The 17,717-nt window shown below is 44.3% G+C and overlaps 1 protein-coding gene across 12 annotated transcripts in view; it reads right to left on the bottom strand.

The window, feature by feature from the left end:
• SEMA6D (semaphorin 6D) overlaps positions 1–17,321 on the bottom strand; it is a 54,473-nt gene extending 37,152 nt beyond the window's left edge. For 5 of the 12 annotated variants that reach the window (XM_046654609.1, XM_046654613.1, XM_046654615.1 and 2 more), the window contains exon 1: positions 17,012–17,320. The gene's annotated coding sequence lies outside the window, so the exon portion shown is untranslated. Of the gene's footprint in view, positions 1–3,959; positions 4,032–15,844; positions 16,043–17,011 lie in introns of those variants that run through there. The other 7 variants (XM_046654604.1, XM_046654611.1, XM_046654614.1 and 4 more) reach the window with 5 other exon arrangements.
• Positions 17,322–17,717: the final 396 nt, after the last annotated feature.

Raw genomic sequence — 17,717 nt, 5'->3', positions numbered from 1 at the left:
TTGGTAACAGTGCTCTCAGAGATGTCAGAATGACTGAACCAGAAAAGATCTTAGTTCTCACGCTGACTAAATGCAGATTCAATGGTGGTACCTCTTTCTTACAACCTTGGAAAGCCTGGGTTTCTGTAGCACTAAATATTGGGCCACCATGAGTACCGTGGCAGCTTTTCTAAAAGTTAACACTGAATTGTAAGACTACATGGGATACACCCAGAGCTGGCATTCTCTTGCTACCACATTCTGGGGTCTGTTTTAATTGGTCATAGCCCATGCCAGAGGGCTATATAAATATATAACATTTCGGGCAACAATAGGCCACATATACGACGGTGGTCCCATAAGATTAGTACCATATAGCCTAGGTGTGTAATAGGTTGTACCATTTAGGTTTGTGTAAGTACACTCTATGATGCTCACACAACAAAAGCACCTAACAACACATTTCTCCGAATGTATCCCTACCATTAAGGTATTAGGTATTACCATTAATAATTACCATTAAGGTAATTAATACATTAAGGACTGTATTTTATCATCTTGCAATATACAAAACTTCTAGGATTGTAAATTAGAGAATTCTCAAGGATGCCAATATTTGCATATTACAGTTTTAAGGTTCTCAATATAGATTTTTTCCAAGTGTGGCAAAAGTACTGGAGCGAATTAGGTCTCCTCTGGGATATTAGCATAAAATCTATGGAGAGGAAAGGACACATCCAAATGAAATGTGCAGAACGATGCCAACGTTCAATCAACTGATTTTACATTGTAAAACCACCAAACAGTATGTAGGCGTAGTCTAGAGGTCAAAGGTTCCAGCTACACAGCCCAACTTCTCAAGAAGAGTCTTGATTCCACGTTTTGTCATTTTTGGTCCCATAACCTGCATGTCCGAATTTCAAGTTTTGACAATATGGTCACCACTGTTATAATCCAAACTCAGGCTTGACATCATTTTACACTTATGTCTTACTCTCTTCAAGTGTGAAGATTACCTGTCGTGGCCCTGGAGACCGTGTTGTGTCTATTCTGTCTTAGTTTATAACTGAGAAAACCAAGGCCCAGGGAAATTAGGCGGCTTCCCTCAGCATGCGATACAGCGGGAACTCAGACTCAGAAAATGTGACTTTTTCCAACTCCTGGCTTTCTACGCAGGTCAATCCAGAATAAATGTCACCGGTGAAAAGGAGCAATTAGGACAGCCGACATGATTTACAGGGGTCAGTACAAAACGAAGATGTGGGGCTCCTTATTAAAAAATGATTAGGAATTTTTAGATGGCTACAGCAGGGCATTCTAGGCATGGGACCAAGTGTGACTGCACAGGAAACACACCCATGAACCTGCCCCTGGGTGCAATTATTTCATTATTTACTGGACTTTGACTCTTTGAAGGCAAAGGGGAAGAAAGGATCTTTGAACACTGAAAATGCTCAAAAATTATCTATCATATGGATAAGTGAATGAATGAATAAGTGAATGAGTGAAGAAATGTACCTAGAAAATGACTACTAAGACCCAGGGTCAGGCTGAGTTCATACGGTAAGTCACCATGAGTACTTGGTCCATTATTTAAGTGTCACAATTCATAACCTGAAAATTCTTCACAACATAATTAACCTTCCCAGCTTCAACACAAATAAGTTGCCAGAACCGTGTCCAAAACATGAGTAGCCATGTGTACATGCGGTAGCATTAATGTGATTTATGTGCTCAAGAAATGTGAACTTCTTACTAGAACTGTTCTTGTATGTTTTCTGTCTCTTTATGCATTTAGAAGGAGCCATACAGATATGTTTTATGGAACCCATCCATGTGCAACATCTAAAGGCCTCAGACATGAATATTTCAGACATTGCCAGGCACCCTTGATTTGAAAACAACAGCAATAATAACAAAACTACTACAATTTATTGTTTTTTTAATGTCAGATGGCATGCTAAGTGCTTTGCATATATTTCCTCCTGAAGAAAGACCTTATAACATCTCTATGAGGTAAACATATTATCCTGATTGTCCAGTGAGGAAAACAGGCTCTGAGAGGTTGAGCGGCAAAATCAGAATTTGACCTTAGGACCATTTGGCCTCCCGGAGACTAGCAGTTCTTTGGAAGGAAAATAGTGCAAGCTGGACATGCAGAGAACAGCAGAGCAAGACCTACTGCTTGCCTTTAAGGAATGAGACTTCTATTTGCTAAGGCTTGGGTGAAGTTTCACTTTGGTGAGTAAAACTGCAGCCATAAACCACTGAAAGTAAGAAATTTCAGATCTTGAAAATCTAGGTGGTTAATTTTACAGCTTACTGCAATGGCAGATCACTTGCACAAAGACAGGCAAAGGCGGAGCCTCCTCACCCATTTTTATGGGGCCTTAGGACTGATTTATTGCATTACTGTACCAGGAAAAGAGGTTAAACAGACCAGAGTAAAGAAAGACTCAGAGTCAGACTAAGATTTCCACTCAAGGAGTCTGCAAGGTATTCCATTAAGGAACAAGAAAGATAAAAAAGTGGGTAACTTTCCTTAGTAGACACAGGATTCACAATAAGTAACTAAAACACGTGAAACTTTAATTTTAGAGCTTCAGGGATTAATGGTTTTTTTGAAGTAGGAACCATGAGAAAATGTGAATTTATAATCACGAAATGTCTCAGAGTTGAAGAGAATAGAGTTAGTGTTTCTCTACCTCTCAAGAGATAAAAGTGCCTTCATAATTATGGCTTTTATTTATTATGATATTTCAAAGTGTTAATCTGGCAGAAGCATCTTATTTCTCATTTAAAACAAGCTACAGGAAAAAAAAATAAAGAAAAAACATGGCAGCATAGCGAAAGCAAATTCATTTTATATATTCTGTCTACTTTTTTGTAGCATTGTCTTCCAATGTCATATCTTTTGTATTTTTTAATTGCCTAATTAAATGAAAATTCTGCTCTAGGTATGCAAAATTTTCGAATAATAGCAGAAAAATATTTCTGGCCAAACACCAAAGTTTTCCAGCTTGAGCGTACTCATGAATATGTTTATGTAATGTACACTGTGTGTACAGGATATGCATATATAACAATGGATCAATACAAACCCTTTGAACCAAAATGCTGACTTTGTTCATGTATCCACTGATAAGTGAGTCTCCTCCATCCAAGACAGTTGTGTTGGTCCCAGCCCCCTCCCAAGACTGCTTTAGGCTTCAGGCATGAGCAGGTGTCATGATTCTATTCACGGAGACAGAGGGGAAGTCTGTTACTAGGAAAGGTTTCTTAGGAAGCCTTGGTCTCTTGATCTTTTCGATTCTCACCTGGAATGTGTCAGTCTTAGTGGGAACCCGAAAAGAGCTGGCCAAGCAGAGGCTGACAGGCTGAGAATAGCAGAGAAGAAGATAGAAAGCACCTGAGTCTTTGATGACCTTGTTGAACCAAAGAATTAACCGATCTTGGAGCCACCCCATCTCAGGACTTCTTCTTATGTGACTTCTTAATGTGTCCTCATTGTTTTGGCAATTTTGAGTTGGGTTTACTGTTACTTGTAGCCAAACCCTACATGACAGCACCTATTGTATTCTGAGGGCTATGCTGGCCAGTTTGCACACATTATCTCTAATTGATTTTACATCTCTTTAAGATAAGGGATATTTTCTCCATTTAACAAAAAAGGAAACTAAGACTCCGAGAAACTAGTGATATACCCAATTTCCCACATTTAGTTAGCAGATAGGGCAGGATTCCAACCTAAGTCTTTCTGACTTTGAAAGTTATTTAAAATCTTGTGTATGTGTGTGGTGGTGGTATGTTTTTATATATGTCCACACTTATATACCTATGGCAAAGGTCTTATCTGTAGTAGCATAATCATTTATCTCATTTTTGAGTCTTTGATAAAATGTTAAAAATACTGGGGCACAATTGAGGGAATATGAAACAAAATAAACCAAATGGGAAGATCTGGGGAAAGTAATCATTACCAAGTTTCCTTATTCATTGGGACTTCCTCATTTTCCTTCTCATAGGTCAGATAATCCAAGCTCTGTTCTTGAGGGTAGCTGAGACATCGTGCCAGATGACATTTGCCTTAAATACCTAGCAACCTGTACAGAGACCATTAATGAGGATGAGCGTTTTAAGGGAGATACGTGTCTCTAAAGAAAACACCGAATCAAAGAGGGCAAATTTGCTGTATAGCGGCTGCCATGCACTCTCCATTTTTCATAGAAGACTTTGCTAACCAGTTAAGACATTCGTTTTCTCCCTGACCTTGGATGGAGCCTCACAGATTTCCACAACATGAGCAGCAGCAGCCACCACCAATCAGTGAGGTTGGCTCTCTACTTGGAAACTTATTTGCCCTGTCTGTCCTACATGTTCAATGTGGGATGGCTCTTCAGGGATGTAACTGAAAATTACAGGGAAATTGTGCAACGGTAGCGTATCAACCCCTGAGAGCTGAATGAGGTGCAATTACGGCTAACTGAAAACATTATCTATGTATTTCTGAAAATTGAGTCTAAAAACTATATTAGCAGCAATGAAGTTTAAGTGATCCCCAAAGAAAAGGGCAAAGTGTTGTAAAATGTAAATGGCAATAATAAATTTGAGAAGTTGGACTATTTGCGTGTGTGTCTCTTTTTACAGATAGCTATATGCGCATTCGTGAAGTGAATTCATATTTTTTTAAATCACCATTAGATTTGATATTACTACCTAGGTATTAAAATATGAAGATAAATATAGCATTAAGGAATCCAACTACTAGAAAGAGCCTTGGAGATCATCTAGACTCTCTCTGCTGCCCATCCCCACCTCACTTTGTTCTAATGGGAAAACTAAGGCCAGCAAGGCCAGTGCCCCGTCCATAACTATCTGGTTGGATAATAGCTGAGCCAGGCTAAGTTTCCAGGCTCCCAGTTCTGTCCTCTAACTCCTTTTTCAAACTGCTCTGACAGCCTTTCCAGTGATGGGTGCACATTTTGAACTTTAAAATTACATGAAACTTCAGAGATTAGCTAAGTGTATAGCAAAGAGAAGAAGAGAGAGAGATGAAGTAAGAGAGTGAGAGAAAGATCTCTGATAACCTTCTACAGGTCTTTGGAGACCTAGGAGGACACAGTCTCCTCACTTTCTGATTGACCTCCGAGGACATTAAGCCTCACAAGATGGAGATGGTCCTGGCTATCAGTGGATGGGCTGGGGTAGTCTTACCTGAGGAACTCTATCCAACTGGCCAAGAGACAACGTCACAGCCAGCAAATGATGATCGGGTTATCTCCATCACCTTTTGTCAACAAACCTTTGCTCAACTGGTTGCTCCATTAAAATACCTTCCTATAGTCCTCCAAAATGGTCCCCTGGTCCCCAAAATGCTCCTTCTTTATTCAGTCACCCCAAGAAAGACAACTGGATTCAAGGACCCTGTGAATTCAATTAATCAGGTAAAAAATATTCACCCTCACAAGAATAAATGAATGACTATATATATATATGCTTAGTACAAAGTAGGACATGAAGATCAGTAAGGTTAATTTTTGTGTTGTTACTACTATAAGGATTATATTTAAAAGCCCTCAGTTGATTACTCTAAAAGTAACAGGGCCCTCCTCACCACTTGTTCTGTGATTTTATTGTTTCTTCCACTGACTGAATCAAGGAGGTTTTACGGTGAGTGGTTGAGATCATGGGCTTTGAAGTCAGACAGGTTTGGGCATGAATTCTGACTCGGCCACCGTGTGCTCCTAGCAAGGTACTTAACTACGGTAGACACAATAATGTCCCCACCCCTCCTCTAAGATGTTCATGCCCTCATCCCTGGAACCTGGGAACATGCTACTTTACAAGGCAAGAGGGACTTTGCATATGTGATTAAGTAAAGGATCTTAAAATAGGGAGATTTCCTGGATTATCTGGGGGGGCCTGATGTAACCACAAGGGTCCTCAGAAGATGGAACAGGGAGGCATAAGAATCCAAGAAGGAGATGTGACTTTGGAAGCAGAAGTTGGAATCACGGGATGGCTGGCTCTGAAGATGGAGGAAAGGACCACAAGCAAAGAAAAGCAGGCGCTCTCTAGAAGCTGGAAATGACAAGGAAACGGACTGTCCCCTTGAGCTTTCAGAAGGAACCCCGGCCTGCTGACACCTTGACTTTAGCTGAGTGAAACCCATTTGGAACTTCTGACCTCCAGAACTGAAAGGTAATAAATTTGTATTGTTTTAAGCCTCTACGTTTGTGGCAATCTGTTAGAACAGCAATAGGAAACTGATTGATGCTCCTTGAGCATCTGTGTCCTCCTCAATAAAACAGAAAGAAAAAAAAGTATGCGCCCCATGCCCAGTGGCATAATAGTTAAGTTCGCACACTCGGCTTCAGCGGTCTGGGGTTCGCCAGTTTGAATACTGGGCACAGACCTACACACCACTCATTGGGCCATGCTGTGGCAGCATCCCACAGACAAAACAGAGGGAGATTGGTACAGATGTTAGCTCAGCAACAATCTTCCTCAAGCAAAAAGGAAGACTGGCAACAGACGTTTGCTCAGGGTCAATCTTTCTCACACACAGACACACAAACACACACACACACAAAGTACATGTCCCAAAGGGCTAATATAAGGATTATATAAAAGGATGCAAATAAAACATTTCAGTGCTTGGCAGAGATTAAGAATTCAATAAATGTTAGCTGTCAATTTGCATACGATCTCATCATATAGAGTAGGGATTTATATACTGCAGTTTATAATAAATGGTGATTCTGTAAAGGGTAATTCATTGTCATAATAATACCTCACATTTGAGCAGTGCTTATCAGGTTTTTACCAAGCGCTTTCACCTCTACTGTCTTATTTGATGATCATCATAACTATGAGTCCACAGATGAGGACACTGAGCCTGCAAGGGACAGTGCTTTCCCGAGACCACTCAGAGAGTGTGCTCTTGGCCAAAGTTGGAGTCCAAGTCGCCTGATTCCAGACACAGTAGGCTCCCAAATTCATCATGTGGCTTATAGAAATATACAAGCACTGTATGCAGAATCCTAATATGAAACAAAAATGATAAGGCCAAATGATGATGGGGCTGTTCATTGCATACCAGACCATTTCCCGTATGATCTCAGCCAGCAGAGTTCTCTGCCAGGGCCTCCAGCGCCCGCCCCTCCAAGCGCAGCCTGAGGACTCTCTCTAATGCATCTAGTCAATTGTGCAAAGCACAAGGGGAAAAATTCCATCCTGACCGCAGCAGGCAATCACCTTATGCCCTGAAGCATGAAGTTTGATTACTCTTATCTCAGTTTATCATTAAATCAAAAACTGTTGCTATGAATACTGGCCCAGGACTCCATTTATGAAATGATATAGGCCAGTCAGCAGAAATAAGTGAGTGCCCTTTTTCTTTCTTAATTTCTGCTCACTGTGGAGATCTTTGCAGACTGGAAGAAAAAAAAAAAGCCTCTTTAGCTTTGAGTAGATTTTATTACTTTTTTCACTCTTTCATGAGCTAGCCGGGATGCCTTCGGCTCATCACCATTCTCCCTGTGCTGAAGGCTAAAGGTTTCAGAGCTATTACCTAGTGGCTTGCCAACACTAGCCTTGAAGTCTCACACCTTGTTTGGATGGGAAGCTGCGCTCTGGCTATCCTAGAGCATCATTTCCCTTGACTAGAGGTCAAGGGACAACGGGGCACGAGTCACTTAGGGTGCTTGTTAAAAATTCAGACTCCTGGGCCCCATTCTAGACCCACTGGTGCTGGGGCCCTGGGAATTTGCATTTTTACCCTATGTGATTCTGACGAATTTTAAAGTTTAAGGACCACTGGTAAAGATGAAAGATGTGGGTGATGACAGGGATGGTCTAGGAGGGAGTGTAAATTTCCATAGTGTCCTTCAGGTTTTCATCAGCCCAGGGGACAACCAGCATAGAACACATGCCTATCATCCACAATTACCCTCCAGCACAAACAACCAGCACTGGGAGCCAGATTCCTGACGTCATGAATCTGAAACAGCTGACACCTGGGTCAGGGATATGCAACTAGCCGTCAAGGTCTGGGGTAAATCTCCAGGCCACTGGACCCCTCAGGCAAAATTCCCCTTTCCAGTCTGGCTGAATCTGTGGCAAGTGTGGTCGGTGGGGGTGTAGGGTGGCTGGTTGTGAAACTGGCTTGAATGTCTATATATCAGTTAAACAGATATGATAAAACCACAGGTGAAAGGATGGCCCAGTACAAGGGCTAAATGCATGGGTTCTGGAGCCAGACAGCATTTACTTTTATTACAAACACTGAGATATAAATAGCCCTCACTACACGCCAAGCACTATTCTGAGTGCTGTTCAAATATTAATTCATTTAAGTCTCACAACAACCCTACCAGGTGGGTACTATCACCATCATCCACCTTTCATGTGGAGAAACTGAGGTTCAGACAGGTCAAGTAACTCACTCAAGGTCACACAGCTTACCAGGCACACAGCCAGACTTACACCCTGAAAGGCTGGCTCCAGAGTTTATGTTCTTAACCACCCGAATACACTGCTTCTCATGGACCCAAGTCCCCGATTCCACTACTCATTAGCTGTTCAGTCCCAGGAAAGCCACTTAAATCTCCCATCCCTCAGTTTCCCCTGGTGTAAAATGAAGAGATTATTAATAATAGCACCCAGCTCAAAGACTGCTGATCAAATAATTTAATATATGCACTTAGAGTGTCACACAACTAGTAAGCACTCAATAAATGGTAGCTCTTAGTTAGCTATTAGTCGACACTCTCGGGGTAGTGTGAGGATTAAATTAGATAAAGTATTTAAAGTGCTAGGCACAGTGCCCCGGCACACAGTAAGGGCAGAGTAAGTGCTGGCTGTTATTATTAGTCGAGTTGAGCCAGGCCAGTTTATTTCGGGTCCTGTCTGGAAGGCAACTGTGCTCCATGCAGGGGGAGGCAGCATGCCCTTCACTTCAAAAAGGAACCGGGTGGGAGCCAGACTCATTACTACACTCAACAGGTTCTCTCCTTTATGTCACTGGAATACTCCTGAAAAGTTCTCAATACTGAATTTGTTTACGCTTAATCCTTTTCCCCTGTTGACCGATTTTATAATTTCTGATTGATCTTTCATTGGCAGGGATTCCTCCGACGAAAGAGTCTTCTCTCAGACTGCCTGTCATGTAACTATTAACTTATAAAAGACTTAAACAGAACAAAGAAAATTGAACCACTGGAGCAATTCTTGTCAAAGCAATTGGCTTAATCATTCCCTAAGGTAATTGTCTTCATTTTATTTTTCCTTTATTATGTCCTGTGTGGCACGCTTATACCACACAAAACTTCCGGTCTTTCCTCCCATGAAGCTTATCACCTCCACTGTTAAACTTAACCATGGATGGATTACAATTTATGTTAACTCAAGGAGTTAATGATGGCTTGAAAACCCTTGTACCCACCCAGCCCAGCTTGGAGAAGGGAGGGGCATGAGGGGAGAGGGGGAAGGTGTGGGAGTTGCGAAGGGGGGTCACGAGAGCTGCTGATGGGGAGTGAGTTCATCCTGAAAGCACAGATGCAGAATGGGGTGCTGAATCCCCAGGGACTCACAAGGCTGGGGTTTCCAAAAGGAAGTATGAGTAACTTTCCAAGTTGTTGCCTGGTACTTTTTCACTCTATTAGGAAAAGACCGTCGTAGCTCCAACTCCATCCCTTGCACAGTTTACCACCCATGATACGCTACAACTGCAATGTGACAAGAAGTTAAACTCAGTTAACACATTTACTAACACATTTGCTGCACATTTACTATGTGTCACTCACTCTGCTGACTTCCAGGGATGAACCGGCAGTCCAGCCTCACAGGGTCTGACTCTGACCCATTATTCTAGTTTCAACAAGTTTCTACTCTCTCTTCCACCTCCTATAGCCACATTTCCTTCTCCCACCTCCAAAACTCCCCATACATGCACGCAATTTATTATAGAATCTATATCTAGAATCTCTTCAAGTTAGAAAAAGAAAAAAGGTAAAGCCGATGAGATAGCAACCTTCCAGTTTATTTCTGCTCAACAACTCTGTGGGGGGAACCATCTTGCTGGGTAATTTGAGGCAAATCATGTTATCCCATGCAACGCTCCTGTGGAACACTGAACTAGTTGGCAGTTGATGTGGGGGTTTTCGTTCTGATCACGGAGTAATCTACTTGCCACAAGACTGATCCCATTCATTCTGATGGCTTAAGCAGTGGGGCCATCTGAATGGCTAAGTACAGTAGACCAGAGACACAGAATCAATATTCGTCAGTGGCAGGAAAACTGCCTCTCACACCTGAAATGCAAGTCTGTCCTAGGTTAGGGCTCAAACCTGGACAACTGAGCTAGACCCCCACCCCCGCCCCAGGGCCTTTGCCTAAGCTGTTCTCTATGCCTGGAATGCCCTCCCGCTCACCACCTCCCCCACTGCCTGTCACTGTCCACCTGTCTAAATCCTACCTAGTTCAAGGAGCAGCTCAAATATCAGCGGTTCCACAAAGCCTTGCCTGCACCCTAGCCAGAAATAACCTCTCACTCCTCTCAATTTCCATAGGTCTGTGTGTATGTTGTCTGGCACTTCAAACACTCGCCATTTTATTTTGGCTACGTGTTTACCTCGTCTTTTCTATACCACTGGGTCAGGGGCTTGAGCTCTAGAACTGTGTCAGGTTCCTCTTCGAACCCCTTCCCCGCCCCGGCACCTACATGGAAATTTCGGACACCTAGTAAAAGTTAGCTGAAGGAACAAGTAGTTACCCCAGCAATGACCGAAACAGAGACAGGGGCGCCATTCCTGATGCCTTCTTCTTCTGCCTCTCCTCCTCCTTCTTGTTCTCTAACTTTAAAAAATATATTTACCAATTACCCAGAAGAGGTTTGAGGGCTTAATGTAGACAACTCTGCAGACCAGAACAGCTCCCAGAGACCCCTATCGTGACAAGGGAGGCCGAGGCCGAGGCCGATGGAGACACTGGGGAGTCTGTCTCTGGTCTGCTGAGAGCCGGCTCCTGGCGAACGTGAGTGTTATTTTCTCAAAGAGCTTCATCTGCTCTGGTTCAAATGTGCCAGTTCCTCAGCTGAGTAGAAAATCCTGACTTTATTTTTAAATACAGGCTCCAATAATAGGCTAAGTAATTGCAGATCTTCCTGAGGCCTTATTATACATGTACCAACATATTGTACTTTTTAAAACCTGTATTTCCTTCCCATAAACATATGTTGAAAACCTTAAATTTCAGCATTATATATAGTGTTAATGTGTATTTGTTTTTTTCCCTTCCATAGAAATCTTGAATAAAACAGAATAACAAAAAAATGCTGATGCATGGGTGACAACTTCTCAACAATGTGTCTGATTACTCATGGAGGAAAAAGGATCCTCCCGCAACTATAACTAAGAAAAATGTCTATTACAATAGAACACACAAACTTCAGTAACACACTTTCCATCCTGGTGCCACTAATGCTTGAACAGCTGTAGTTCTCACTGTCTTTGCTGATGGGGCCCATAAATACTCCTGGGAAATGAGACAAGGATACCTAATGGATCTTCACCTGCCAAGATCAGGAAAATGAATGTCAATCGCACCCGACACAGACGCACTTTTTGGTGGAGAGTGATGAATATCGCCATTTGTCCTATGCCACTGTAATATTGGACAGCAAAGCCTAACATGGAGAAAAATAGTAGGAGAGGATGCTGTTCTAGGGCACTTGAAAAGAAGAGCATCTCATCACTATTTGGCCAATAGGAACAAAAGTGAAAGAAGAGTACAACATATGATTTAATTTAGAGAAAGGTTAAAATTTAAGAGCACACCCATACACCCCTGCTGTGTGACCTCAGGAAAAGGACCTGACTTCTCAGGTGCCTGAGTTTCTTTTCCGATAAAGCTGTCATAATAACAGAACCCATCTCATGCAGTTGTTTGAGGGTGACACGATATAATTAAGATAAAGATCTTGGTATGGTGCCTAGAACTTAGGAAGCAGACTGACAATAAGTGTTGGGTGTTTTGGTTTTTGTTGTTTTCTCTTCTTCCTCTTCCTCCATCACCACCATCACCATCATCATATCATCCCAGCTGTTTTGTGGGTGATTTCATTGATAAATATTAGGGAAAGAAGTGAGAAGACTAACTCTCACTAAAACATGAGGCAGTCTGACCTTCCCACACCAAACTCCAAAAGCAGTACTTCTAATTATAAAAGCTGTTTTTTTTTTTAAGTTTGGCAATATAACCTAACAAATATGTCTACCTTATTCATGCCATTCTTGCTTTAACAAGCAATGACCATTGTAACAGATATCTTATTGAGTAAAAAGAAGAAAATAAACAAAAAAAATGTGATAGAAAGCATTGGATCCTATTAGACATGAGTCCCAGATTTCAGTCCCTCATATTGTTTGTGAAAAGGGATGAAGCAATGACACGCTCAATTCTCCAAGGAACTAGACAAGGTCTTTTTCTGTTTTCAGTCATTTGGGATCTCAGGCTAAAGGCTGCTTCATTCCTTTCTTCCCCTTTTCAAATAGATTGAATTCTGAAGGTCTAGGATGAGTGGTGTCTGAATGGCTCCTTCTAACTCTGTAATTCTTGTAGTTTAATCGTATTAAACCTAAAGAGGCTTTCTTGTGGGTCGTGTAAGGTTGGGGCAAGTCCCTTCTTAAGTGGAACACGCCATTGCAAACTGGCAGGGTCTTTCTGCAGGTGTGCCCCCAGAACCAGATGAGAGGCCCAGCACAGGTTGCCAAACAATGGAAACTTTCCGTTCTGGGTGTTAACTTTAGTTACCACAGCCAGACAATGCTGCCAGTGGTGTGGAAGAAAAAATTGCTGTAGCCAGCTGTGCTGTTCACAGTCGGATGGATTCTGTGTAGCTCCAAATGATGACGGAGCCAGCAGCCTGTTGTAGCCAAGGACAGGATGATGGATGATCTGCATACTGTGTCCAAGTAGAGAGAATGGCAGAAGTTCACTTCAGGGTTGTTAAAATGCTAATCTGGGTGCGTTAACAAAAGCTTAATAGAAAAGAGAAGTTTGAGAAATAAGTACACCTCATGTGGTATCTGTGGGGACCACTGATTTGATTGCCCTTGGTTACATAAACGGTTGCTTTTTCAAAGTAAGAGCGTTTCCTAGTTTTCCTGTTGGGACGAATGGAAGCGGCTTCAATTATCAGCTGCACTGCCACTGCTGTCAGGGGCTGAAGAAAAGTCAACCTGACAACAGCCACTTCAATCGAAAAGGGTTATGATATGCTTAATATAGTTATACGATTTTTATTCTCTCCCTGTGTCATGGGAATAAGGCAAAACACACTTTTTTCCCAACTGGAAGTTGGCAGCTGTTCACAAAATAAGCAGCAACCTAAGCCACTGGCTTTGGTAAATTTTAATGCTGTCTCCATTCACATGAGCCACAGAAAATGAGATCTCCTGCTCTAATGACAGTTTCAATACATGAAATACACTAATAGTATGTTGAATTATTAGTGTTAAAGGCAGGAACACTGTAAATACTTTGTATGGATAATCTTGCCTTAAAATCTTTAGGATAAAATAACATGCTTCAAAAAAAGTCTCATATTTACTTTTTTTTTTTGGCCAAATGATCCGTTTGGCTATTCTCTGCCTCTTTGCATTCTTACTTAAGTTGAACACACAGACACATGTCTACCTCACCTGGTGCTGGAACATTGGCTAGCACAGCTCCTTGCAAATGACAGGTACTCAATAAACACTGACTGGTTGGCATACGCCAAGTGCCTCCTGCTTCCTCTAGAAATGAATGCAGAATGTTCAGGCTTAAAGTCTATTAATTGAAATAAAAGGTAATATTTTATCCTGCAATATGCTAGGGAAGGAGTTCGCCTCCTACGGTTACACCGATAATGGTTAGGCATTCAGCCAGGCTCTTAACTCTGCATAAAATGCATCAGAAGGGTGAAAAATGACCCTATTTCAGATGCATTTTTCACTCTTTGTATCTTAGTGAAACTCACACGCAAGAACAATGACTAAGCTAATTACCAAGGTTTATTATGATGGAGCAGCAAGAAGTGAAGAACTTCTCCGCTTTCAATAAGTCCTTAACAATTATGGGATCTTTGGGAACCACAGCCCTGATTCCTGCTTATTTGCCTGAAACCACCACACAGGATTCAGGGGCCCCTCACCCAGAGCACAGTTACTGGCCAGATTCTTTCTGGGCAGCACACAGTGAGGAAACTGAAGTCCAGTGGATACCTAAGTTGCCCTCACTCTAAGAACTGATAGATTGACGTCACAGCCATCTTTCAAATCCATCAAACCAGGGGAGACATGACCAGATGGTGCTATTAGAGGGCACCAAAAGAAAAAAAAAAAGGATGAGGGCAGAACGTCCACAAATGTAAATCAAACTCAAATTAGCCAGCTGTTGGGTGATGGGGAAATCACAATATTCCTGGCACATTGTCCTTACATCACAGAAATGCCCCTCCAAAAAGGTTATCTATGTAGCAGCCCCAAGAGAAACGAGGACAGGTAGCAATACTCTGTGGGGCTCCAAGAAGAGACAGTAGCTGGTTGTTAATCTAACTAAATGTGCCAATGGAAGACAATGGTCGGCTAAGCAAAACATTTTGGAAATCTTAGGGTTACTTGTTTAAGCATCTTTCTGAGAGCACCTTCTAGAGACCTCGATCAAAGGAAAGACACTAACTATGAAAAAACAATACTCAGCTATGGCCAGCTACAGTTTATTTACCTGAAGATGTTGCAGTTCATGGTAATACAGGCCCAAATCTCAGAGCTTATTTGGCATTTTCTATTTATCTACACCAGGGTAAATGTTTGTGCAATATCTGCCAACCTGACAGAACATGCCTGTCACTCACTACATTAAACATGATGACACAGAACTTAATTTCCTGAGTTAGATACCTAAGACAGGGAGGGGATTTTTCCATAACATAAATAAAACCGGCATCAAAACCTCCTGTTTAAACCACCAAAAGGACAGTAAAATCCTCACCTTGAGCTGTCTGAGATCAGATTTCTCAATTCTACAAGGAAGAAACCTTGAAAAATTTCTCCACACAAGTATTTCTCCTATTCAGAGGGGCAGAGACCAAATCAGTTTAGAAAAATGGTAAACCACTCCCCAGGACTTCAGCCTTGAAAGAAACAAAAGACTCCACTTTAGTGCCCCAAATATCAAGCAGAAGGAAGGACAATCCTTAGAAAGCACCTATACTTTTTACGAAGACTTAAAATTCTTAGTAGCCAGAACTTCATGGGAAAATTGCCCTAGACATTTCTTTTCCCAAGTAACTGGAAATACTACCAATCATCTTTAAGGGAAAGCAGACGCCTGTAGCGGTGTACCTAAATAAGGTCCAATTACTGTTGACAAAGTCTATATATCTATAGTAATGATCTTCTGTCCCTTCTGTGTGAAAATCAACCAGCTGAGAGACAAGCGGGGTCGGGATGCTGGAACTTGGGTTACTGACTGGTCACCTCAGAGCGGGCAGGACTACCCTGAGTTCCTCTAACGCTGTAATTAACACCGCTACTTCATTCCTCCTAGCTCCGTGACATTTAGCTCTTTACAAGTTCGGGATTTAAACAATCCCCTGAGAACAGTGGTCCCCAGAGTCGATTGAACAGAAATTTTGCAAACCCAGTTCTCATCCACACCTTCAAGTCCTTTTACGACCTTTTATTTCAATCCAAGAGTTATACACGACAGAGGAAGCTTTTAAGCCCTTCCAAATTACCCAAGGCGGCCGCTGTATCAGTTTCTGCAGACCAGGAACAAACATCATCGCTGTCAAGACGGGAAATAAAAGTTTCCCTACCTTCCTCCTCACCATCCCCCTGCCAGCGGCTGCCGACGCGAGCGGCGGCGGCTCCCTCCCGGCTGCAGGACGCGTCTCGCCGCCGGAGAAGGGGCTCATGCAAAATTGACTCTTCCTTATTTGTTTCCATCCATAATTCATGGGTAGATGAGAACGTAACACATCTCCACGCTGAGCTCTTGCCGCCTGGCGGAGACCCTGTCCAAGACGCTTCCGTAAATCATTTCCAGCCGGAGAACAAAGCACGGAAAGTTGCGGGGGAGAGTGGCCAGGAGCAGAAACCCGGGCGCCGGGTGGGAGGCGGAGTGGGCGCTGGGCAGCTCCCGGCCCCAGAGCCCGCTGGCGGCGCGCTCGGCCAGCAGGGGGAGAGAGAGGTGGGAAGTGGCTGCCCTCCGAGCAGAAGCCGCTGCTGGAGGCTGGAGGGTGGTGGTGGCCGAGTCCCCCTCGCCCTCGCCCCTCGCCCCTCGCCACCAGGCGCTCCCTGGGGGCCGTCCCAGCCGGGGGCGCACTGACAGGTAGCCGGCGTCTGGTCGAGCGCCTCTCGTCTCGGCGGCTGCTCCGCGCCCCTGCTCCCGGCGCGGGCTAGTGCTCGCCCGTCCGCTCTAGCCGGGCCCCGCGCTGCTCGACCCCCGCGGTCCCCGCATCGGCTCCGGGGCGGGCGGACGGGCGGAAGGGGGCGGCCGAGCCCGCAGCCTACTGCTCTGGCCTTGGCTCTGCTCTCGCGCTGGCTGGAGAGGCCGTGCCCGTCACCGAAGCAGCCCGGGCACCCCCTGATAATGTGCGGGGGAGCGCGGAGCTGGCGCTGGCTGGCAAGAAACTTTTCCTTGCCCCCTCCTTCCGCTTTTTTCCCCGGAGGTGGGCGCACCGTGGAGGGGGCCTCCGAGCCCACGTGCCCCTCCCCCAAGCCTCCAGCTCTGCCAGTTTTGACGGGTCCGCCAAACCTCTCCAGCCCTGCGCGTCCCTCGCACGTCAGGCAGAGAGCTGCTGGGAAAAGAAATCAACTCTCCAGTGACAACACACACACGCACAGACACACACGCATCCACACACACAGGCATCCACACACACACACACGCACTCACGGGCTGCGATTCAGGCTCCGAGGATCTGGATCCGATCCCCACCAGGCGCCCAGAGCATTAGCCAATTTTTACAAGACGGTCTTACCTCATGGGGGGAGGCTGGTAAAGAAAAAGCTTGTCACGCGAAAGGAAAAAAGAAAATAGAGAAAAATTTAAAAATATGCATATATATCCCTCTGTCTCTTTAGGTCTTGGCTTCCTCAATATAATCCTGAAAGTCGCCGCCACCAGTCCTTGCAGCAGCGGCAGCGGCAGCGGGACGGAGCGGGAGCAAAACAAATCAAGGCACGGCAAATGGTGTAATTCGATCCATCTCCAAGTCCATCCATCAGGGGAGCCGGGTTCCCTCCCCGCGCTTGGCGGCTCGCGCCGCGGGGCCCACCCCCCGGCGCGGACGGCAGGAGGCGCGGGCGGCCCGGCGCGCTCGCCCTGGCCCGAGCGCCGCGGCCAGCGCCGCCTGGAGGCCCCCAGCCCGGCGCCGCGGCCCGCCTGACCCCTTGGTGGCCTCCGCGTCCCTCCGCCCCGGCGCTGTGCTGCGCACCCGCCCTCTCCCCACCTCTGAAGAGCTGCTCCTTCCAGCAACTCCAGGCGCCTCCGTCATCCAGCTCGCGGTGGCTGCTGCAGCAGCCTTTTCGCTTTCCTCCCTCTTTCCCTCTTTTTCTCGCTCCCTTACTTTTTCACAGCTTTCCTCTAGACATCCAGAGGACAAAATCTTTGCAGCCCAGAGGAGCTGCAGGCGTAGATGCTCTGTAAACTTCAGCCTTAGTTTTCTAATCTAAGATTTATTTTTT

Source organism: Equus quagga, chromosome 2 (assembly GCF_021613505.1).
Source record: "Equus quagga isolate Etosha38 chromosome 2, UCLA_HA_Equagga_1.0, whole genome shotgun sequence".
NCBI lineage: Eukaryota > Metazoa > Chordata > Mammalia > Perissodactyla > Equidae > Equus > Equus quagga.
This window is presented reverse-complemented; position numbering and strand designations above follow the sequence as displayed.